The following is a 25,333-nucleotide window of genomic DNA, read 5'->3' as shown; positions in this document are numbered from 1 at the left end:
AAATAGTATACTGATTCAATAATCTCATGTCTGAAAATTAAGCATAAATGAATAATTAACTAAAAGAAATGCCTTGCACAGTAGTTCCTACGGCAGTTAATACAATTTACTAGTCAACTTTTCATGAGGAAAAATCTGATATAATCCATATTTGAGACATCCAAATTGCCTTGCAGTATTCCACAAGTGTTATCTACATGGTAGAACAATCACTGGAATAAAACTTTATCAAAGTCAAGAACAAGTCATAAGGAAGCCGCATTCTATATTTTAAAATCCAATATTGGAAAAGGATCAGAGTGAAGAGGCAAGTCCAATGCAGAAGTGAGCAAATTCTGATTCAGTGAGTTTGACAACAGAGCTGCCTAGGACCTCTATAATAAGAAAGATAAATTGCTTCTGATTTCTTCATACATTACCTAAAATATCAGTCTCTTATCCAATTTATAAAGGTTATCAAATGCAAAGTTAATTTAAAAACTGAGTAGACTGTGAGTACTCAGTACAATACAATGTAATTTACATGTATTCAATTTGACAAATTTGTGTAAATTTAATATAAAACTGAATTAAACTAAGTTCAAAAATACTTACATACAAAAACTATAATCTCCAAAGAACAAAAACTCTACCAATAAATTAAATGTTCATTCTAGAATTTCAAAATAAGCCCAATAAAAATGAGGGAAAACCCAAAAGGCTTAAAATCACTTTGCAGAAAACAAGCCAGTACATAAGTTTAGTTAAATTCCTACAAAAGATAACCTAATAAAAATTCATCAATCTTAGTATAACTAAAATGCTTATACTCATATCTTTTAAGAATCAATAGGTCTACTGAGTTAAAAGACATGAACCCATCTTTTAGAACTTTAATGAAAACCACTATACCGCAACTGCAGGCAATTGCATAAGCTGCCCTGTACTGAGGCAAGCAATATGCTTCTGGGAGAAAAGCATCCAACAGCTGGTAAGCATTCTGGACCTTTTTAGTGCCAAATTTGCGTTACCTACACCAGTATGCCAGTAATAGCTGCTTATTCTTTTGAAAAAAAATGTGGGTAACATGAGCCGGGACATGGCACCCCATTCCCCAGGAGGGTTGGGGGTGCTGCAGACGGCCCAAGAAAAAAAGTCTGGGGACATCCTGGAGTAGGAGTGGCTGAGGGCATGTTTGACAGAGAAGGAATGAATTCTGGAGTCTTCCATGGACCCAGCCACTGCACTTGCAGGCAAGGGAGCTGAGACAGAGTAGTTTAGAAGGTGGAAACCAGAGGACGTGTCTGTATCAGCCCAAAGTACCTGCCCTTGTGGGAGGTCAGCACTGGGCTCAATAGCATCACCCACCGCCCACAGGCACCTGCAAAAGCTGAGGCGGACACAGGCTGGTCTGCAGTACGAGCCCATGAGTGTCGGGCCAGGGGTGCTCCACATCAGACTGGGCCACAGCACCCACCAGAACGCAAGAGAACCAGATCAGGGACAATTTCTGTAGGCGATGTGGGCTAGGCTGTGGGACTGCTATCCTCACCAGTTTGCACAGAGAGCTGAGGGTAGTGACTGAGCCAGGCTGTACCACGGAGCTCATCTGACACTTGTGGGAACAGGAGCTTGGAGAGGGCCAGGCTGTAGCACCTTCATGCACATGCAAGGCGAGGACTGAGGGCAGACCATGGCAAGCAGGGCCATAGTACCTGCCAGTACCTGTGAGATCCAGGTATGGGAGCAGACCTGGTAGGGAAACTTGGGGAATTCCCCAGCTAGGCTGCACTTTCCTCCGGGGAACATAACAGCTGGGGCTGGAGGAAGGCAGGACCAGACAGGGCTGCAGTGCTGGTCAACATCTGTGTGTGCCAGGTCTAAGAACAAGCCAGGTTGATAGGGTGTGGTCCGTATCTGCCTGAGCTAGGCTAGAACACCTACCAGCAAGACCATGCATGGGTGAACCATGCCAGGGTAGAAGCACCCACCAGCACTCGCAAGAACTGGGGCTGGAAATGGGTCCGGTATGGGAACTCTGGGGATGTCCCTGCTGGGCTGCTGCTCCCACTGGTAAAAGCAAGAGACACAGTCAAGAGCACCCAGGCTGGGTCACTACACAGTACACGCTGGCACAAGTAAAAGCCATGACATGGCACAGCCCAGTTCAGGTTGGACCACAACACACTCCAGGTTCCAATGATGGTGAGGACTGAGCTAGGCTACCGCATCTACCAGCAGGAACTGAGAATGGGTGTTGGCTGAACTGAGCAAGGCTGCAGCACTTGCTCGCAAATGCCAAAGACTGTGAGCATGCCATCTCAGACTGGGCCGCAGCACTTGCTGGCACATGCAAGATCCAAGGCTAGGGATAGGCCTGGTAGGAGAACCTCTAGGACTCCCCTGCTGGGTCTCTGCTTCCGCAGCTGGGACTGGGGGAAGGTTGGTCCAGGCAAAATTACAGCATCAATTAGCTGGCATTTGGGCTGGGTCTGGGGCAGGTCAGACTGGGCTAGGCTGCCATACTCACCACTATGAGAGAGAGCCAAAATGGGTGCAGGTCAGCAGCCATAGCTAAGCTGTAGCACCCACTGGCAAGTGCCAGGACTGGACAGTCATGTCAGGCTGAACCACAGTGCTTCCTGGCAAGCAGAATATCTGGGGTGGGAGCAGACCTGATAGGGAAACTATGGGAACTCCCTTGCTGGGTTGCAGCTTCCACTGGTAGGCAAGAAAACCAGGACTGAGGGCAGGCCAGGCTGGTTAAGGTAGCAGCACCATTCCTAAGTGTGGGCCGGGTCTAGGGACAGACCAGGCTAAGACAGACACAGCATCCACTGTTTGTGCTCAAGATCAGATGGGATGTGGGACCTACTGGGCTAGACCGCACAGCACATGCTGGCACATATAAAACCTCACTGGGGATGGACCTGGGAGAGTTTACTGGGGATCACCCCAACTAGGCCACAGCACCCATCAGCTGGGAGCCAGATTGGACTAGGAAGCTATAACCAACATTATGTGTGTTGGCTGGTGCAGCTGATCACACTTAACTCTACACTGGATAGCACACAAGAGTCAAGTCTGAGGTCACCTAAGGCAAGGTTTCCTCAGGGAATCTCCAACTAGATCACTAGACTCAGATGCTAGCCACAGGAGCAATCACAGGATGTGCAATCCGATCTAGGAGTGCATCTACAGGGACTGGGCCTCCTCAGCTGCTGATGCCTGTGTGGTGGAGTGCTTGCCCAGACGCACACAGGGATCATGACACCTGCTCATCTAGGCCAGGTAGCATGTCAACTGCCTCATCAGAGGACTCAAAGCAGAACAAGTTGGACAAGTGTGGTCAAGCATTGCAAAATGTTCCTAAGGTAGAATTTGTCAGCCTATAGACATTGGAAAGGTTTTCTCAACCCTGGTGCAACGAAGACAATGACAACAATGTCTCAGAACTATCCAAACCATTCCAGTAACACCACAAAACACTCCTTCCCACATCAGGGTCTTAAGGAATCATCAAATCACTATCTCCCAACCCCCTTTCCCAACTGCAGACACAGAACAAGAAGAGTGGAAACACTTGTCCCACCCACCTTCCCCCATGCCTGGACCCTTCCCACTCCAGTCAGATGTCCACATGGGCATGCATGGCACTCAACTATGGGAACAATATTCAAAAGAAAATAACAAAAAAACCACCATAAACAACTCTTGTATTTTTCCCAGATTAAATAAGTATATAAGTATATAAGTATATATAAGTATATGCTTATTAAATAAGCATAGACTCATGACTTTACACCTTGCAATGTATTCTTTTTTTTTAACTGAAGGGGCTAAAGAATGTTCATATTATTTGTTATATATTTACATAATATAGATATTTGTTAATATTAATAATATATTTACTGATTTTGTATTTCTAGTATTAAAATTTCTAATGTATCTTTCATGATGGAATCTAAGTCAGTCTTTGAGCTCTTTCTTATTTTTATTTGAATACTTCATTATTCCCATCTGTAGATATTTTATTTCAATGCAAACTAGGAAAGTACACTTAATTTTTAATGCAATAACCAATATATTAGCATTTCTTACTGATGTGGCTGCACTAAAAATTTACTGATGTGGTTACACTAAAAATTGATAGTAAATATATGTTATGTACATAGTGAAGTAATAAGTAGTGCTTATGGAATGTTTTTCTGAGCACTAAATATATAAATACCAAGCCATGACCATAACATTTTATAAATGTACAAGGACAATGAACTTACTAACCAAACCTATCCAAAATCATCCAACAGTTAAGATTGTCCTGTTCAACACAAAAAGCAGTAAAACTTAACCAAAAATCACGAGAAAGGTGGGTATCAACACTATGACACAGACAAAACAATCTTAAAAAAACTAAAATGTTGGGTCTGGCAAGATAGCTCTATTGGCTAATCCTCCCTTTCGAGCACAGTACAAGTGCCGGTTTATATCCTGGGTGCTCTAATTCCCATCCAGCTCCCTGCTTATGACCTGGGGAAACAGTAAGGATGTTCCAAGTCTTTGGAACCCTGAAACTTTGTGGGAGACCTAGAAGAAGCTCCTGGCACCTGGTTTTGGATCAGCTCAGCTTCAACCACTGAGACCACTTGGGGCGTGAACCAGTGGATGGAAGATCTTTCTGTTCCCCCCTTCTCTCTGTAAATCTGCCTTTCCAGTAAAAATAAATAAATCTTAAAAAAAACAAAATAATAAAATGTGAGCATGACAGAAAGGCATAGCAAGCCAATCCTCCACTTACAAGTGCCAGCATCCCATATGGGCAGTGGATCTAGTCCCAGCTGCTTCACTTCCAGTCTCTCCCTGTGAACTGGGAAAGCAGTGGAGGATGGTCCGAGGTTCTTGGGCCTGGCATCTAAGTGGGAGGCCAGGAAGAAGCTCCTGGCTTCAGATACACAGCTCCAGCTGCTGCAGCCATTAGGTGAATGAAACAGTGAATGGATGATCTTTTTTCTTTAAAAAAATAAAAGTATTCATTTTCACTGGAAAGGCAGATCTACAGAGAGAAGCAGACAGAAAGACCTTAGTTCACTTCCTAAGTGGCCACAAAGCCGGAGCTGAGCTGATCCTAAGCCAGGAGCTTCTCCTAGGTCTCCCACATGGGTGCAGGATCCCAAAGTTTTGGATCATCCTCAACTGCCTTCCCAGGTCATAAGCAGGGAGCTGGATGGGAAGTGGGGCAGCTGGGACATGAACCAGCATCTATATGAGATCCCAGTGCATGCAAGGCAAGGATTTAGACACTAAGCTATCACACCAGGCCTGGGTAGAATATCTTTGTCTCTCTTTCTCTTTATAAGATTTGCCTTTCAAATAGAATAAATCTTTGACAACAACAACAACAACAACAAATATACTAAAATGCAAGAAAATATGTAAATCCACTTTGAAAGACTGGAAAAAAATCAGAATAAACTGCCATGATATGCTGTGACTGAGAGCTATATTTATTAGAAAAAATATTTTCCTGAATAAGCCAAGACAATTAGTAAATGTGATGAACACCCTGTAGTTAATTGATATAGATTTAGTAAAACAAATTCTTCGAACTGAAACTGTTGATGAAGAATGATATGTACATTTTTTTACCTTTGAGAATCATTGTCAAATTGTCATTTAAAAGGTTGCCCCAATCTACATTCTCAGCAAAGCCCAAAGAACCATTTTGATCCTTAATAATCTAAAATATAAATACTAAATGCGAAAACACTTTCAATTTACATTTTTAAAGCTTTGATTGTGGTTATATGCAGCTTATAATGTGAAGATTCCCTTAAAACTAATCAAATTATGTAGAAGCAAAAATACTTACAATGTTAAAAAGTATACAAAGTGACTTTAAACAACAGTACAAAACCAAGATCTGTTTTAATAAATCTGGGTAACATGCAAAAAGATTGAAAAGACTGTTTATTTTAGTAGTTTGGAATTGTAAGATTTTTTTTCATTCCTTTCTCAAGATTTTCCACAGAGTTATTATGATGCTGATTTTGTGTTAACAAAGGATTCTAGTTGCCTCAGAGTTAGAAATCACAGCTTGGGATGCCACCAGGCTTCTGACTTCCTGTCACTGGCCCACCCAGTTTTCAATAGCCCAGTACCAAAACTGGATTATAATTTTCTATTTAGCATCCAAAATAAATTTTGCTTCACCCTATAATATCTGGCTATTCAATACTATTCACTTTATTTCTTTAAGGAGTCTTTCTTATATGTTGACTAATCTCCATTTCAACTGGATTACTAATAATCTAAACAAATCTATACTGATTCCATACCATAATTTTTCTCTAGAACTCAATATATAACAGTTCTGTTTAATTTCCCTTTCATACGGAGTTTACAAACCTTGATCTTGTACACGAATTGCATTTATATCTTGTCAAAAATACTCTGGTTTAGTGGGCTTAAGCTGGGAGTCTGAAAATGTGCATTTTTAACAAGTTCTTGGGTGAAAACCACAAGCTCTTGAATGAAAGCCACATTCAAATCGCTCTAAAGAATAAGAATCTTAAACTGGCTATTATTTTTGTTGGCAAATCAAGACGAACCCATTGCCTGTGGACATCAGAAGGCCAAAATACTGAATCCAATATCATTCCCTGTAGAAAGCTTATTAGCAGGAGGCCAAATAAGAAGTCAGGAGTTGGGCCCGGCAGCATGGCCTAGCGGCTAAAGTCCTCACCTTGAACGCCCCTTGAACGCCCCCAGGATCCCATATGGGCTCCAGTTCTAATCCCAGCAGCTCCACCTCCCATCCAGCTCCCTGCTTGTGATCCGCTTCCGATTGGCACAGCACCAGCCGTTGCGCTCACTTGGGGAGTGAAACATCGGATGGAAGATCTTCCTCTCTGTCTCTCCTCCTCTCTGTATATCTGACTTTGCAATAAAAATAAATAAATCTTAAAAAAAAAAAAAAAAAAGAAGGCAGGAGTAGGAATGGCACAATTGCATGTACCTGGGTCCCACATGGGTCCTGTTCATATCCCAGCTACTTAACTTCCCTTCCAGTTCCCTGCTTGTGACCTAGGAAAGCAGCAGAGGATGACCCAAGGCCTTGGGACCCTGCACCCATGTGGGAGACCTGGAAGAAACTTCTGGCTCCTCACTTTTGGCTTCAAATCAGCTCAGCATCAGCCACTGCAGTCACTTAGGGAGTGAATCAGCAGATGCAAGATTTGTCTCCTTCTCTCTGCAAATCTGCCTTTCCAATAAAAAATTAAATAAAATCTTATGAAAAAAAAACAAAACAAAACACAGAAGTCAGGAGTAATGATGCTCAAATGATTGCCCACTCATGGGTTAGGTAGGAGAGAGATGGTATTCAGAAAACCTAGAGAGGCAAATGTGATTGAAGGAACTCAAAATCAGGCCAGGGCAGTGATGTTTAAAGCAGCTCCCCAAATAAAGGATGAACTAAAATTATCTTTGCATGCTATTTATGTAGATATAAATATACATATATTAAAACATAAGATAATCCAGTGAACTGCGAGAGAAAAATGGGGAAACAGTAAGAGGATTTTTGAGTTTGGAGCTTCCAGGAAACCAGAGGAAAGACGCAGTCCATTATCACCACTTGTGCTAGACTTAAATTCTTTAATAATACTTTAAAAGGGCCTGGCGTGGCAGCCTAGTGGCTAAAGTCCTTGCCTTACACACACTGGATCCCATATGGATGCCGGTTTGTGTCCTAGAGGCTCAGCTTCCCATCCAGCTCCCTGCTTGTGGCTTGGAAAAGCAGTCAAGGACAGCCCAAGGCTTTGGGACCCTGCACTGTGTGCGAGACCTGGAAGAAGCTTCTGGCTTCAGATCAGCTCAGCTCCAACCACTGAGACCATTGGGGGAGTGAATCAGCAGATGGAAGAGATGAATCTTTAGCTCTGTAAGTCTGCCTTTCAAATATAAATAAATAAATAAATATATACATACATACATGCATGCATACAAATACGAGCTCACTCACATTCTCTTCCTTTCACACTGATTATCTTAACAGAGGAAAGGATCCAGTCTTCCCCCTAAAGCAACTGTCTGGAGGTAGCATTATGGCACAGTGGGTTAAGCCAACACTTGCTCTAATATCCCATATTAGAGTACTAATTCAAGTCCTGGCAGTTCCTCCTCTGACAGCTTCCTTCTAACGTGCTGAGGAAGGCAATGGAAGGTAGCCCACGTACTTGGGTCCCTGCCACCCACAGGGAGCACCAGGTTTCTGCCTTGAGCAACAGGAAGTTGCCAATACCTGCTGCAGCCACTTACAAAGTGAACAAGTGGGTCTAAGATTCTTCTGCTTTTCCCTCTGTTTCTCTCTCCCTACCTTCCTCTCTCCCTCCTTCTCCTTCTTTCTCCTTCTTAAACTCTGCCTTTCATATAAATATTAAAAAGAGGGGTGCCTGGTGCAATAGCCTAGTGGCTGAGGTCCTCGCCATGCAAGCACCAGGATCCCATATGGGCATCGATTCTAATCCCACCAACCCCCGCTTCCCACCCAGCTCCCTGCTTGTGGCCTGCAAAAGCAGTTGAGGACAGCCCAAAGTCTTGGGACCCTGCACCCGTGTGGGAGACCTGGAAGAAGCTCCAGACTCCTGGCTTCAAATTGGCTCAGCTCTGGCTGTTGTTGCCACTTGGGGAATGAATCGTCAGATGGAAGATCTTCCTCTCTGTCTTTCCTCCTCTCTGTATATCTGACTTTGCAATAAAAACAAATAAATATCAAAAAAAAAAAAAAAAAGGAAATTAGAACAAGTGCATTCAGACAATGCACAAAGCATTGTCTCACAAGGGAAACAGAGACCAAGACAGAATGATTAGGAAGAACACGCTTATAAAGAAAACATATTTGTAGGTGGCAGGATTGATCTAGAAGGACTGATGGTGTTCAGAATAAGACTGGGTAGAAGAACATCTAGAGTAAATGGAAGGCAGCGGGATCTCATGTACAAATCAGAGGAACTGGAATCCGAAGCATGCGCATTTAACCAAGATCAACAGAAAGCGCAGGTCTGAGCACAGACGTGACGAGCAAGTCTGAGTCAATACTCTCCCGACTGGGCCTATTTTCTCAATGAAGTCAGAGACAGGCCTGTCAGGGCCAGCACTGTGCGCAGCCCCGCCTAAGGTACTGGCATTCCAGAGGGCATGCGTGCAGGTCTAGGCTGCTCTGCTTCTGATCCAGCCGCTTGCTGATGGCCGGGGGCCCTGGGACCCTCCACCTACGTGGGAGACCCAGAAGAAGCTCCTGACTTGGCACTGGCCCAGCTCTGGAACCAATACATGGATGCTCTCTCTCTTTCCCTCTTTCTCTCCTTCTAAGTAACTTTGCTCTCCAAATAACAATAAATGTCTTTAAAAAACAATAACAAAAAAAGGTTAGGTTATCTGTCCATAAATGCTCGGCTTCTGCAACCACTGGGTGACTGAAACAGTGAATGGAAGATCTTTTCTATTTTAAAAACAAAAAAATGCATCTATTGCACCCCAGTGTGAACATAGGAAGAGGGAGGAAATCTAAAGAGAGGAAGGATGCACACTAAGGCACTTAGCCAAGGGAAGCCAGATGTCAGAGGGAGGCATGGGGCTGCCCTCGGAGTCATGTGAGTCCCACAACCTTATCTGGTCTGGCCTTGCAACTGCAACTACAGCCAGAGCGAAAAATTCAATGAAACTATAGCAGGCTAATTTCTAAATTGAAAAATTTTGGATGGTCTGAAAACTATGTTATAAATATCTGAATGATCGTTGGCATAAATAAGATTCTCCTGTGCTAACAGAAGATGATTGCCACGCAAAATTTAGGGTCACCTGAATTGACTTCCATAGTCTTTACTTTCAGCTTTACAGATGCACCCATGAAGTCCTCACAGAAGTGATTTACCTAGATTCGAGGAACTGAGAAGTAAATATAAAAAGGTAAGAAAAGCAAGTTGAGAGCACATAAAAGAAAATGACTGGTAGAGGACTAATGAAACCAAGGGGGCAACAACAGTGAGAAGGAAACAATCAATGGATTGGCAGTCTCGAAAACAGCAAAAGATTGTTGAACTGGAAAGTAAGCTGAAAAGACACATAGCGGTCAGGAAGTAAGTAGAAGAAAGTAAAAATCACGAATGGTTCGAACTTATTGGTAAGAACAAAATGTATGAAGCAGCTGAAATAGGTTAGAAAACAGGATCATTTGAAAACAGGAATTTCTGAACATACTAGTACTAAAAGGACCTCAGACAGTTTACATTAAAATTACCCCCCCAAAAAAGGCCCATAAAAATAAATAAATAAATAAGGACAAGCGGCACAGCAAGCTGTAGTGCAAGCATCCCATACAGGCACCACTTCTAGTACAGGCTGCTCCACTTTCAATCCAGCTTCCTGTTAATGGCCTAGGAAGGCAGCGGAGGATGGCCCCGTGCCTTGTGCTCCCACATGGAACACCTCAGTAGAAGCCCCCTGACTCCTAGCTTCAGGCCAGCCCATCTTTGGCCATTAGAGATATTTGGAGAGTGAACCAGCTAATGGGAGATGTCTCTCTCTCTCTCTCTCTGAGTTTCAAGAAAAATAAATAAAATATCTAATTTTATTTTTTATTTTCTTATTGGAAAGGTAGATTTACAGAGAGAAGGATCCTCTGTCCGCTGGTTCACTCCCCAAGCAGCCACAACAGCCTGAGCTAAGCTGATCCAAAGGAAGGTGAGCAGCCAGGATATGAACCAGCACCCATGGGATCCCGGTGGATGCAAGGCAAAGATTTAGCCACTAGGCTATCCTGCCAGACCCAATAAAATGTATTTTTTTAAAATACAAAGTATTAAAAGAAATGTAGAGTTAGCAACAATGACAGAAAGCTAGGAATTCAACCAGTCTGGGGTGCAAAAGATGCCATTTAAGCATTTATGGACATATCACCTATTAACAGATTTGTTTCAAAGAAGAGAAGTAGATGCTGGGCAACTGCCCCATCTCCAGGCTCAGGAGAATCAGGCTCCTGGTCAGTGGAGGAGATCAGAGGAGTGAAATGCAGTTTTAGCCTCAATGTATAGCATCCTCCACTGATCCTGAAAGACACTGTAAGAAAAGCAAAAAAAAAAAAGAAGAAGAAGAAGAAGAAGAAAGAAAAAAGTAAGTGCCAATGTATTAGGCAGCTCTAGGGGAATCAATGACCTCGAAAGCAGAGAAAATCTTCAGAGAAGGAAACAACAATACAAGATATTTGGGCCCAGTGGTGTGGCCTAGCTGCTAAAGTCCTCGCCTTGAACGTGCCGGGATCCCATATGGATGCTGGTTCTAATCCCGGCAGCTCCACTTCCCATCCATCTCCCTGCTTGTGGCCTGGGAAAGCAGTCGAGGACGGCCCAATGCTTTGAGACCCTGCATCTGTGTGGGAGACCTGGAGGAAGTTCCTGGCTCCTGGCTTCAGATGGGCGCAGCTCTGGCCGTTGTGGTCACTTGGGGAATGAATCATCAGATGAAAGATGTTCCTCTCTATCTCTCCTCTCTGTATATCTGACTTTATAATAAAAATAGATAAATCTTTACAAGAAAGAGAGAAAGAAAGAAAGAAAATAAATAAGAAATTTTGCTGATAAAAGACTATGAATTCTACCAGATTGCACAACGGCAAGACTTCAAAACTTAGAGAGGAGCGAAAAGATAGGATATGGGCAAAACCTTATAGTGATCAAAGTGTGAGATATGAAATGTCACGTGGGCGAATGACAGTAACATAAAAAGAGATAGAGGACTCAGTGCACTCCATCAGATCCTGTGGTGCCAAGCCTTATCAGTGTCGGAGCTCTCTGCCAGTAGAGGACAAGTCTAAGGAAGTGTGTTCTTAGTCTCACAGAGAAAATGGTTCCTCTGACCCCTGATGAGGATCTGAAAGGAAACTGCGATGTATCAGTAGGGTCACTAGTAGAAATTCTTTAAGTTAATGACATAGAGGATAAACTAATACCTAGTATCTACTAACCACTCAAACCTTGTATTAGCTAATCAAACAAAATATTACTGTAGAAAAAATTTTTTACATTTTCCTTTTCCCAGCTAAATGGGTGCCAAGTGATTCCCAGGAAAACTAGTCCCAAAATGGACTCAAGAACTCATCTAAGGAAAAAAGAGGAATCAGTGAGACATTCCACTTCTAGGTACTATACATCAATCTCAGAACACTGGCTCTTCCCCCAAAACAGTATCAACAACAGCATTCTAGCTCATTCCCCCATCCATCCCATTACAGAACAATTCATTTACTCACCCAAAAAGCATTTATTGATTACCTATAATGTGCCAACTACTATTTCCAGAACTTTGGACACACCAGGGAACAAAACAATCACTATATTAGTAAAAGATTAACAACAAAGAATACATATAGTAGCTTCTTCCAGGTCTCCCACATGCATGCAGGGTCCCAAGACATTGGGCCATCCTGTACTGCATTCCAAGATCATAAGCTGGATGGGATGTAGAGCATCCAGGATATAAACCAGCACCCATATGTTTCCCAAGATTCAGTCATTGAGCCATCACACCAGGCCAAAGATGAATCTTAACTCTCAGGTATTGTATAGACAGAAGCACGAAGGGCTCAGATTAAACCATTTTTTGTTGTTTGACTTGGTTTGGTTTGGTTTGGTTTTTGTTTGCTTGTTTTAAGATTCATTTGGAAGGCAAAGTTACAAAGCAAGGAAGAGACATTTCTCAGCCTCTTGATTCACTCCCTAAACGGCCACAATGGGGCTTGTGCCAGCCACATGCCAGTAACCCAGAGTTTCCTGCAGGTCTCACGCTTGCTCGGAGGCAGAGGCCCAGCACTCAGGCCATCGGCCACTGCCTTCCCAGATGCACTGGATCAGATGTGCAGCAGTGGGGTTTCACACAAGTCTCTGAAGGGTCGGTCTGAGTGTCTGGATCCTTGCACCGTGTAGGAGACCTGCTTCCACCTGCTCCAGCCCCATCCGTGATGGCCATCTGCGGACTGGCCAGTGGATGCAATACCTCTGTCTTTCCTTCTCTCTCTTGTAACTACCTTTCAAATAAATAAAACAAACCTTTAAAATAAGTAAATAAAGAAAACATCTTTAACCTATCTTTTCAGATTCTTTTTTCATTACTCTGATTCAAAAGATATCCAGGCACATCATTTCTTTGACTCGCCTCCCAAACAAAATAGCTTGCTTTTCCACTTAGTCAAATTACTGAAAATCTATGTTCAGTGTCTAGACATAAAAAAGCATACTGAATGAAAAGGTACGTCTTCAAAGGTAAATGTCTTTTCATTCCTGCAAATATACAGTAGCTAAAACGCAAGGTTTAGCATGTGCCAAACACTATTATAAGTACTTTACATGAATAAGGTTAACAATCCTAGGACTTCCGGCAAACGTAAAAACCCAGGCCCAGAGAGGTTAAGCGATTTAGTCTAGGTCTCACAGAGAGCAAGTTGGTAGAACTAGGATTCAAATTTAGTCAGTCTCTTCCCATGCTGCGTACACTGCATACAGTCTAAGGAGAAACAACAAGTAAAAGCACAGACAGTTCAAACAGCTTACACCGAAAACTGAAGGCTATCAAACTAGTAAAAATCATTTACTCCAAACACTAAAGAACAATACTTTCTTTAATGTCATGGCAAGTTTTTTTTTCCCAAGTGTTTAAGATTATAAAGTTTAAAAATATACAAAGCAAAAACCCATAAACATGAACATACCAAGATTATTATTCACAGTTCTCCAAAACAACTGAAAATATTAATTGCTATGAGAAAAGAATATATGACAACACAGGAATATCAAGCAATTGGTTATCATGTTTCTGTTAACATATTTCACTCATTGTTTTTGTGAGGATCAAAAAGAACAGCAGCTTTTTGTTGAAAGCAAAATCACATTTAAGAGTAGACCCCAGAGCCCAGCGCAATGGCTCAATTAAGGTTAACCCTCCTTTAAAGCACCAGCATCCCACACAGGTGCCAGTTCATATCTCGGCTGCTCCACCTCCCGTCCAGCTCCCTGCTTGTGGCTGGGAAGGGAGTAGAGGATGGCCCAAACCCTTGGGATACTATACCTACCAGGGAGACCCAGAAGAATCTCCTGGGTCCTGGCTTCAGTTTCGCTAAGGTCTGGCCACTGCAGCCACCTGGGGAATGAACCTGCCTATGGAAGTTCTTTCTTTCTCTCCTCTCTATAAATCTTCCTTCACAATAAAAATAAATAAATCTTTAAAAAAAAATTGGCCCAGTATGGGAGAAGAGATTTTGGTAGAAGCAAGAAATTCCTAAATATATATAATATAGTTATATTATATATATGTACGTATGTATATATATATATATATACACACACTGCTGAAAATGTTCTAGTTTGACCTACCACCCACTCTACTTGGTCACAGACTCTTTTTAAAGGCTCCTAAAGACTCATCGAGAATTCATAAAGCTAAATTTCTCAACTGATTCCATACAGTTACAAACTGAAAGGCAGAGGCTCCTCCACACACCAATCCTGACATGTGGGCAGATGAGCACCATATTATTATTTTCTCCTCTTTCCATTTTCTCCCCAACCCTTCCAAATGAGAAATCATGAAATTGTCAGATTTGGACCTAGAAAGATTAAATGAACAAGCCCAGACAGGGACATTAGTTAGAGTAAGAAAAGGCTAACGGGTCCAGTAGAGTGTCCTAGTGGCTAAAGTCCTGGCCTTGCACGCGCCACGATCCCATGCTAGTTCATGTCTTGGCTGCTCTACTTCCCGTCCAGCTCCCTGCTTGTGGCCTAGGAAAGCAGTCAAGGATGGCCCAAAGCCTTGGGACCCTGCATCCACGTGGGAGACCCAGAAGAAGCTCCTGGCTCCTGGCTTTGGATCAGCTCAAACTATCTTAGAAACAGTATATACACAAGGGCAATGAAGGAGACAGTGCCATCCACACCTTACGCACTAGGACTATTATTAAAACATCAGATTGCCCACTTTATCCCCTGCCTTTAATGACATCTCCTAAACAGATAAACAATCTACCCTCCTAGCTACCCTGGATATACCACAGCCATCTGACAAAACTTGCTTCCAAGCACTATATGAATGAAAAATGTAGGGGCTGGCATGGTGGCTTAGAAAGTTAATCCTAAGTGAGACTTCCTATTGCCTGCATCCCACATGAATGTCAGTTCCAACTCCGTTTGTGGCCTGGGAAGACAGCAGAGGACGGCCCAAAGCCTTGGGATCCTGCACACACCAGAGATCTAGATGAAGCTCCCGATTCCTGGCTTTGGCCTGCTCCAGCCTTGGCCATTGCAGCCACCTGGGAAACAAGCTAACATATGGAAGACCCCTCTCTCTCCCTCCCTTTTTCTCCTCTCTCTGTAAAAGCTTTCAAGTAAAAAACAAATCTTCTTTAAAAACTGCATAAACTATTAATAATTTCAGATTAATTCAGCAAGTTTCAAATTCCCAAACTATCTGGAAGATAGTTTCAAAACACGGAGCTATTTTCTCTGTATCCACTGAAACACTCAAATGACCGCATAATCCAAGGGATTAAATACAAATTTACTGGCAACAAGTCTGTATCAGCAGCTACCAATGAAGATATTCTCAATCACTAAGTTTCAGGCTGGCACCCTAGAGCAGCCCATTAAACTGTAGCCTGCAGCACCACTGTCTCATACAGGGGTCAATTCAAGTCCCAGCTGCTCCATTTTGGCTCCCTGCTAAGATGTGTGTGCCTAGGAAAGTCCAGTTCCTTGCGCAAGATCCAAAGGAAACTTCTGGCACCTGGCTTCCGCCTGGCCCAGCCCAGTCACTATGGCCATTTGGAGAGTGAACCAGCAGGTAAATGGAAGTTCTCCCCTCCTCACACCCTACCCACCTTGTACTGCAACTCTGCCTTGCAAATAAATCAATAAATCTACAATAAATACTAAAATTCTCCTACATAGTACATTTGGCATTAACTTTTCTCCCAGACACTGGGGGCTATTACAAAAAGCACATAACTTTTTTTAATGCTCCCCCATGTAAAAAAGATCTCGATTCAACCTTAAAAATTAACACATTAAAGTCCCCATTAAAACAAATTCCCCAGGAGAAGACAACAGGTTTCTATTCTAGTGGTCATATTTGATAGTACACCACACAGCTAAATAAAGAAGTTAAAAAAGTTAAATAGTTCTGTATGTTACAAATGTAAGGATGTCTAATAATAAAGGAAACGTCAATTTTAAACAGTTGACAGGCTAAGCATCCTTTACCTGAAATGCTTGGGAATGGAACTGTTTCAGATTTTGGAGTATTTGCATACACATGTCGAGACACTGGGTGATGGGACTCAAGTCTAGACATAGATTTATATCTCCTATATATACACATAGCCTGGAGATAATCTAAAACAGTATTTTTACTTAGTCTGCCTTTTGAGACCAACCCACACATCACGTGAGGTCAGATGGGGACTGTTTACTGTTGCATCATGTCAGTGCTCACAATGCCTAGGATTCTGGATGTGCTGATTAGCAGAGCACAACCTGCTACTTCCCAATAACGTACTATACTCCTGTTATCATCTTTCTCATTATTTGTATTTGCTAAGTACCTAAGAGGTAACCAAAAAAAAAAAAAAAAAAAAAGATAGTAAATTAACTCAAAATTGTGGGCCCAGCATGGTAGCCTAGTGGCTAGAGTCATCGCCTTGAACGCGCCAAAATCCCATATGGGTGCCAGTTCTAATCCCGGCGACCCTGCTACCCGTCCAGCTCCCTGCTTATGGCCTGGGAAAGCAGTCGAGGATGGCCTAAGGCCTTGGGACCCTGCACCCGTGTCAGAGACCTGGAAGGAGCTCCTGGCTGCTGGCTTCGGATCTGCTCAGCTCTGGCCACTGCAGCCAGCTGGGGTGTGAACCAGCAGACAAGATCTTTCTGTCTTTCCTTTTCTCTGTAAATCTGCCTTTCCAATAAAAATAAATATTTTTAAAATATATAAAATAATATTTACTGGTTAAAGCCACTCAAAACATGATATTTATAACCATCTCTTCTGAACTAACAACACAGAAAACAGATGAAGCAAAATTTTTTTACACTGAAATATGTAGCCTCTGATTTTCATAGATTATTTTTTCAGGTTTGCATTTTCCCAAGTGAATTAATTATCTAAAATTAGTCCAAAAAATTTGCGGGGCATGTGTTTAGCCTGTCACAAGGTCACTTGGGAGACTGGCATTCCAATCAGAGTACCTGGATTGAGGTCCAGCTCTGTTCCTGATTCAGCTTCCTGCACTCCACTGCTATGGCAGCAGTGACGGGCCAGGCAGTGCTAACCTGCACTCCACTGCTCCGGTGGCTGGCGGGTGACGGGCCAGGCAGTGCTAACCTGCACTCCACTGCTCCGGTGGCGGGTGTCGGGCCAGGCAGTGCTAACCTGCACTCCACTGCTCCGGTGGCTGGCGGGTGACGGGCCAGGCAGTGCTAACCTGCACTCCACTGCTCCGGTGACGGGTGACGGGCCAGGCAGTGCTAACCTGCACTCCACTGCTCCGGTGGCGGGTGACGGGCCAGGCAGTGCTAACCTGCACTCCACTGCTCCGGTGGCTGGCGGGTGACGGGCCAGGCAGTGCTAACCTGCACTCCACTGCTATGGCAGCAGTGACGGGCCAAGCTGATGGGCACCAAATGGAAGACCTGGGAAGAGTTCTCATCTCCTGTCATTGGTCAGCCCATCCTTGGATGCAGCAGTCATTTGATGAGGGAATCAGCCAGTGGAAAATCTCTGCCTCTCTCTCTCTGTTTCTCTCTCTCTCTCTCTTTCTAACTCTAGTTTTCAAATAAATAAAATAAATCTTAAAAAAAAAAAAAATAAAAAGGCCCTTAGCTCTTGTTCCCTAACAACCTCTTCTGACTCCTTATTACTTAGCAGGTACAATTCAACGTTAAGGGGCTGGCAGTGTGGTACTGTAGGTGAAGTTTCAGCCTACAAGGCTGGCCTCCCACATGGACTGTCCCACTTCCAATCCAGTACCCTGCTGGCATACCAACAAAGTGGCAAAAGATGGCCTTAGTGCTTGGGACCCTGCACCCACACAGGAGACCCACAGGAAGCTTCTGGCTCCTGGTTTTGAACCTGTCCACCCCCAGCCATTACACCCATTTGAGAAGTGAACTAGCAGCTGGAAGATCTCCGTCTCTCTCTTTCTATATAGCTTTGACTCTTAAATAAAAATAAACATTTAAGGTTAAAAAAAAAAAAAAAGAATTCAATATGACCCTAAAGCTATCCTTCAAGATGTAGTTCTAACCTAGCTATACAAACTTACCATCACTGCCCAAAGGTAACAGGATCCAGAGCTCTGACTCCTTCCATGCCCCTCACATCACATCAGTCTCCAGGACCAAGTGGCTCCTCATGCCTCCCTCCCCCACAAGGAATGTATGGAATGCTCTCCTTTGGGAGATGCTCTGACCATACAAATAATACAGATTCCTGATTCAAGTCCTGCTTTCTCCAGAAATCCTCATTCCAAAATTTCTGGTCTAAAGACAAGTCCAACAGACAGATGCAGTCCGGAGCATGCATGTCCTATTTGTATATTTCATGAATAGCACCAGTTAGATTAACAATGTTCTTGATAAGACTATCACTTTTTAATGAACTTGTCTACAATAAGCACCCAAAGACTATTTGAAAAGCTGATTTAATAATCCTGATTTTAAAGATCAGGGTTTTTGTTTTTCTTAAATCACAAGAGCTGAAGTACAAATGGAATAACATGATGCTCAGATTGCCTTCAAAATAATGCCAAACAAAAGAGTAAGGGCAGGAAGGATGAAGTGGGCGTACAGATTAAACTAGCTAGGAGTTGATCATCTCTGAAGCTGAGTACATGGTGGCTCGTATTATACTTTGTTACAATTTTTCACAAGAAGTTTCTTTCAAAAATACATTAATAATATTTTCTTTACCCAACAAAACACAGATCCCCGTGGAGAATAAGAAAAAAAAAGTTACTAGAAAGAAATAATTTGACACAGAACTTCCAATATCTTAATTCTTATCTAAGAACTACCAAAAATAAGTTAGAGGAGAAAATATAATCAAGATAGATGGGATAATATAAGAAAATTTAATCTTATCGTTAAAGTATTACTATTTGTATTACAAATTTTCAATTACAGCATTCACAAAATCGGCCACTGAAATTAACTGCTGAAAATAAAAAATCAGAAAAATAATAAACAAAACACGTGAGGCAAGAAATCTTTAGGAAGCAAAATAAGTTGCTACATTCAATGTTTAATAATCCTGTATTAGCCAATGTTATTTCCGGAAATTCATAATACACAGAAGCTAACAGGGAAGGAGTTAATAAAGTCTTAAGCAATCAGAAAACAGCACTTCCTCTTCACTCCAGGGACTGAAATTCCAGATTTGGCTTAATGATAACATATCTGTTGAGGTTTAAGGAATGTTTTATCTCTTTGATATTTCAGTCCATAGCTACTCTTCACAATTCAAACATTACTTTTCACTAAAACATCGTTCACTAATTCTTTCCAGAAACAGTCACGTGGTACCTATTTTAATTTACTTACACTGGTTTTTTGCCTTGATTTCCCCCTCCACCCCAAACTGGCTGCACAGACAACCAATCTGAGCATCTTGCTCCTCAGTCGGAGTCTCAAACTGCTGGAACAACTCAAAAGATTCTTCCAAATGTAACTTCAAAAGAGTTAGTTTTGGGCAATATCTGACATATTTACCTATACAAATAGTAAGGCTTATCCAAATAGCATTACCCATCATCTAAAGTTATTAAAACATGACAACCTCCAAGTATAAATCTTAATACAGAGGCCAGGCTCACACAGAAACTCCTCAGAAAGGAAGTAAACTCACACTCCACCTGCCTTGTACACCTACTATCTCTAACACGCTGCTTTCCCTCTTTAGTAGCATGTCATTTCTCCCATGATAAAAAACATGCAACTAGAATTTCAAAGAGTGTTGAAATTTTCCATAAACAACTTTCTGATTGAAAAAAAAGGATCATAATATATAAAAAGAAATATGTGGGAGCAGGATCCCAGTGGTTAAGACACCCACACCCTATTTGAATGCCTTGAGTTCGATTCCTGGTTTCGGCTCCTGATGTCAGTTCCCTGTTAATGTAATGGTGACCACTCCAGAAGCTGGGCTCCTGCCACAGCCCAGCCAGTGTTGTCTCTTGGCTAGAATCACCAGAGGGGAGCTCTCTGTGTCTGCCTGTTTCTTTCTCTCCCTCTCCAATAAATAAGCAATGTGTGACACAACCCACAAGATGTTATTGCATTTGAAAAAGGTAAGATTTACCGTATAGTCTCCTCAAATAAACAATCCACACAATGAGATTAAAAACATTTTTGAAGTTATTAGAAAACCACTAAATATATGATTAATTCCATTTATTTCCTTGCATCACAAAAGTTGCCTTTATAATTTGTATACTATCAATTCTTGAGAAATATACATTAAATCTTAAGAATATTGGAATTGTTATCATACCTTATTCAAGAATGGCTATTTGTAGTTTTTCCTAACATCTTGGAAGTAACGTAAAATTCATGAATCTCAGAATGTGTTACAAGTTTTCTCTAATACGCACTATCCCAGTGGGATGAAAACCATTTACAAGTTCCATTTAGACGAAGAAATCCTTGGAGAAAAGTATGTAGTACATTCTCGTTATACTGTTTCTAGAACAGCAAATATCTCTATAACCTATTTCCAACTGTTTTCTTCCACACCAACAGAGTTCATCTAACTTTTCTCACCAAAAGTCAAGACACTATTATAGTTACTGACAGTGAGCTACGTGAATTTTCAGCACAAGCTGAAGCTTCACAAATTAAAACCTTCTATCTCACTTAGATGACCAATCTAAACAATAACACTTAAGTTTAATTGAGTCGCTTAAGCGTTATTTGCAATCACACTGAAAAATTCACCAAAATGACAAAAGCAGCTTACTTCACTTTAAAACTGGGAGTAGGAAGAAAAACGGAAGACTTGGCCCCAGCGCGGTAGCCTAGTGGCTAAACTTCTTGCTTTGCACACACCCAGATCCCATATGGGTGACAGTTCTAATCCCGGTTCTAATCACAGCAGCCCTGCTTCCCATCCAGCTCCCTGCTTTGTGGCCTGGGAAAGCAGTCAAGGATGGCCCAAAGCCTTGGGACCCTGCACCCGTGTGGGAGACCTGAAAGAAGCTCCTGATTTCAGTTCCACTTGGCTCTGCGGCCACTTGGGGAATGAACCAGTGGATGGAAGATCTTCCTCTCTGTCTCTCCTCCTCTCTGTATATCTGACTTTTCCCCCACCACGCCCCAAAAAGAAAAGGAAAAAAGCAAGACTTCTAAAAGCCAAACTATTTGAACTGAAAAGATACTTATTTCATTCTCTTAAGACATAAAATCTTTTTTAAGATAAAATTCCTTAATGCTAGGAGTTTATTCTCAGGCAACACTTTGTTTTACAAAATGATGAGCTGTAAGCTATCACCAGTATTCCCATTTAGACTTAAGTTGAAGGACATTACAAAAAGCAGTTTTATCCCTTTAACTGTCACATCTGAACAGAATTAAAGGTCAATGCAACTTTCCGAAAACAGATTTTTGAAGTAACTCAACTTTAAGTCATGTTCAAGAACCTTCTTACACGATAACCTATTCCTGTGCAGTATTCAGCTATTGAATCTGGCAGAGAGTATTTCAAAATACTAAAACAATCCATAAAGTAGGAAGCTGCAATGTCTATAATGCCACAAGTAAAAATCTAGACAAAGATATTTAAAAATACTCCCCATCTAAATGTCAAAGACCTTTAGGTATCTTCGTTGGACAAAGTAAATCACCCCAGCGTGAATTCAGCTTTTACTAGAGAGAGCTCAAACTAAAACTCTTATGACTGCCATCAAGAAATATGAGAGAAAACTGAACAAATAATTAGTAAAAAAAAAAAAAAAAAAAAAAAACCACTTCAGAAAAGGATGTATTAAAATGATTTCCCCCTCTGCCACACAAACAGCCCTCTCCGAGAACACACTGCTACCAGCCAGCCAAGTATGACTGCCAAGGGTTTTCAAACCTGAGTTAGGACCGTTCAGAGTGGAAAGCTCCTCCACCAGCATGCGATATAATCCACAAGATGAAAAGCAATTGTACTGAACATACTTGTCAGTATTTTCTTAAACCTCAAGTTACAACCTAGGACAATTTCCAATTCCCAGAAAAGCAGGGATTTATTCAATATCTCCAAATCAGGATTTAAGCGGTTGACAGGAAAGTTTTACAAACAGCTTTTCTAATCTTAGCTTATATTGGGTACAACAGGCCATTTATCACAACTAGTGACTATAATACCAAATCTAAGATTCTGGTTTTATAGGTAATCCAGTGATATGCAAAAGTAGCTAAAGGGGTACTGTATGTATTCTGTTTACATTTAAGGTATTCTTACCTTTGCAAATAGAGATAGGTTCTGAATGAGATTGTTACTGTAACTTTAAACATCTTTACATATATCTGAAGAACCTAATGGCCTATTTATCTGTCAAATGGCCCTATACGTATCTCCTCTAGGTAATCCTGCCATCCTGTCCGCTGTCTGGTAATTCATTTTCATAGTGGGTCTCAAGCAGCAAAGGCCCTTTCTTGCCATCATACAATTAGTGCATCGCAATTGTGCTTTCATCAAAACACATCAGAAGCCACTCCTCCTTCAGTTCTCTGCTCTACTCTAGATAACAAGTGCAGTGATGGTCACTGAACACATGCATGTGCCCAGCTCTGTCATTTCTTTTCCCAGCCCTCCTTCTCAAGGGGGGAAAAACAGTATCAGGGATGTGGGCTTGCTATTGGTTTTTCTTTAGTATACATAATAGATTGAAGAGAAGACAACCGATTCAGGGAGCTTTCACTCTAGAAACATCAAACAGAACTTTTCAAATCCAAAGTAAACCTGCTATTAACGAGAGGAATTTTCCACTCAAACCATAAATTAAAAAATGTCATCAATGAAGCTTAACATCAATATAACTCCCTTGGTCAATAATCAATTAATCAGTTCTGTAACCCACAGATCGTCAAAATATGTGCTTGCGTGTACGCCAGGTTTATCTTATTTTGAAATGCTTCGACTAGTGTTTATGGGTATGATCAGACACATCCAGTGTCCTGGGGCGAGGCAATTCCGAAGAAAACTTAGCAGCATGGAAAAAAACAAAAGCTACGTCCCAACAGAGCGAATAATCGACAGACTACTGAGAGCCCAAGGAAAGCGCTCCTTCCTGGACTGCCTGGAGCCGATCCCCACTCGCGGCGCGGAACAGCATGCTGCCTCGATTCATTCACTTCCCAACTTGCTTTAGTTCTCAAGGACCGAGACGGGGCACCCCTTTTTCCAGCAGTCTAGTGTGCAAAGAAGCTGTGCCGGCTCCAAGGACAGGGACGGGCAATTCCCAAGCAGGCTGAGAAACAGGTGGGTCGGAAGGAGCAAGCAACATTACCTAGATTGTTAAGGGGCGGCTTTCGGTTGACAGATGCGGTTTAAGGAAGACAAGCTGCAAATCGGAAGCCGCTCTAACCGTGCCGGACAGACCCGGGGCCGCCTGGAAGCACCCGAGGAGGTCGAAGGAGAAGAACTCCACAGCAGGCAGCAGTGGAGCAAAAACCAAAGCAGCAGGACGAGCGGGCAAGGAGCAGGGGGGCACGGACCACCAGCAGAGTGGTCTCGGGGTCGGAGGGAAAGGACGTCAGAGGGGTGGGGGCTGGGGGGGCTGAGGAAACGAGGAGGACCGAGCCCTAAGAATCCCATCCCTACGAAAATATAGGGTGGGGGAGAGCTGAAGACCAGGAGCCGCCTCACCCTCCCCAATTAAAGAAATTAGCGAAGAGTCGGCGCTGCTGGCCGCGCTGTCTTCTGCTCGCTCCCTTTTCCTGGTGGTAACTGCTGTGGCGTAGAGGGGTGAGGGAGAAAGAGGAGGAGGAGGACCGAGGAAGAGGAGGGTGAAGATGAGCGGGAGGGGGGGTGGGGAGGAAGGGGGTGCGGCCTGCACAGTCCCAGCGAAGCCTCCGCTCTCTCGTAGCCGGTCAGCCCCGGGTTTCCCCTAAGCCCAGCCCCGCATAGACTCACCCGCCTGCCTTGCCTCGCTTTTCCCTTAGACGACTCCAGGCGCTGCCGCGTCCTCACAAAGAGACCACTGAACGAGTGTCGAGGAAAAAAACTCTCCAGAACCGGGTCTGATTGCTTCAGCGAGTCCGACCTTTACGGCTGAGAGACAGACTCTCAGCTTTCGGTGGGTTCCACAGCCAGACGGGCCACCATCTTACATTTGGGTAAGACTCCTCTGGCCTCCGGTGCGCAGGCGCACGCCGATCCGGCTGGGAGGGGCGGGGAGGGGCGGGAGGAGCGGCAAGCAGTCGAGTAGGAGGTTGAGGCGGCCTCTCCCGCGGCACTCTGGGAGTTGTAGTCCGCGGAGTTTACCCGCCCGGGGGCAAGCCGGGAATTGAAGTCCTCAGCCTTGAGGGCAGACGGGATCGCCCACCTCACGTGGCTGCTAGACTGACGCCTTTCTTCGTGTTTTGCTTCCTTCTCGGGCCGCGTGTGCTGCTGCAATGTCATTTGGTCGGCGGTTGTCGTTCGTGACTGTGTTTTCTCGGTATGTGCTCGAAAGTGGTAAACTAAAACCCGAGGCGAGCTTCACCCTTTTGGAGGGAGGCCAGAACCTGTCCTTTCTGCCGCGCCCGAGAGAGGGATGTGAAGGGGGCGGAGTGGAGCGGGAGGCCGGGTGGGGAAGGAAGAGCGCGGGATTTGATCTCGGGAGAGACTCTGATGCTGACTGGGGTCTGTGGGAGGTCGGTGAGCGTGCGACAGTTTCCCCGTGTTTTCGCGATTTGGAGGCACCGCCCTTGGTCCTATCCGCCGCGTCAACTCTCCCGAGCAAAAAATATATATATATCTTCCGTCGTCCCGTGCAGGTTGCACAAGAGAACGAAGGCCCGGTGGATCTAACAAGAACGTGGGTTTCCGACGCTGTAAATTTAACAGCGTTGTGTGGACTTCGGTGCACATCATTGTGGGCTCGGTGTGTGCTTCGGGTTTGCAAACTGCACGCCCACCGAAGCAGCCCGAAGAATGCAAGAACACAACCGTAACCCCCTGCCCACATCCAGCAATCCTCCTCTATCACAAATTAAGTGTTCCGGTTCATTCTCTGTGCCTGCTCCAACTCCAGGGGAAGTGGCTAGCCCATCACTCGCTTTTTGCTTCTTGC

General features: G+C 43.3%; 1 protein-coding gene across 7 annotated transcripts in view; it reads right to left on the bottom strand.

Annotated features, from left to right (window-relative positions):
* Positions 1 to 24,423, bottom strand: part of CNOT4 (CCR4-NOT transcription complex subunit 4) — a 109,451-nt gene extending 85,028 nt beyond the window's left edge. For 2 of the 7 annotated variants that reach the window (XM_004594386.3, XM_004594390.3), the window contains exon 1: positions 24,193 to 24,423. The gene's annotated coding sequence lies outside the window, so the exon portion shown is untranslated. Of the gene's footprint in view, positions 1 to 16,283; positions 16,622 to 24,192 lie in introns of those variants that run through there. The other 5 variants (XM_004594388.4, XM_004594391.4, XM_004594387.4 and 2 more) reach the window with 4 other exon arrangements.
* Between the last annotated feature and the right edge of the window lie 910 nt (positions 24,424 to 25,333).

This window comes from Ochotona princeps, chromosome 25 (genome assembly GCF_030435755.1).
Source record: "Ochotona princeps isolate mOchPri1 chromosome 25, mOchPri1.hap1, whole genome shotgun sequence".
Lineage (NCBI taxonomy): Eukaryota > Metazoa > Chordata > Mammalia > Lagomorpha > Ochotonidae > Ochotona > Ochotona princeps.
Note: the sequence above shows the minus strand (reverse complement) of the source record. Positions and strands in the feature narration are given on the sequence as shown.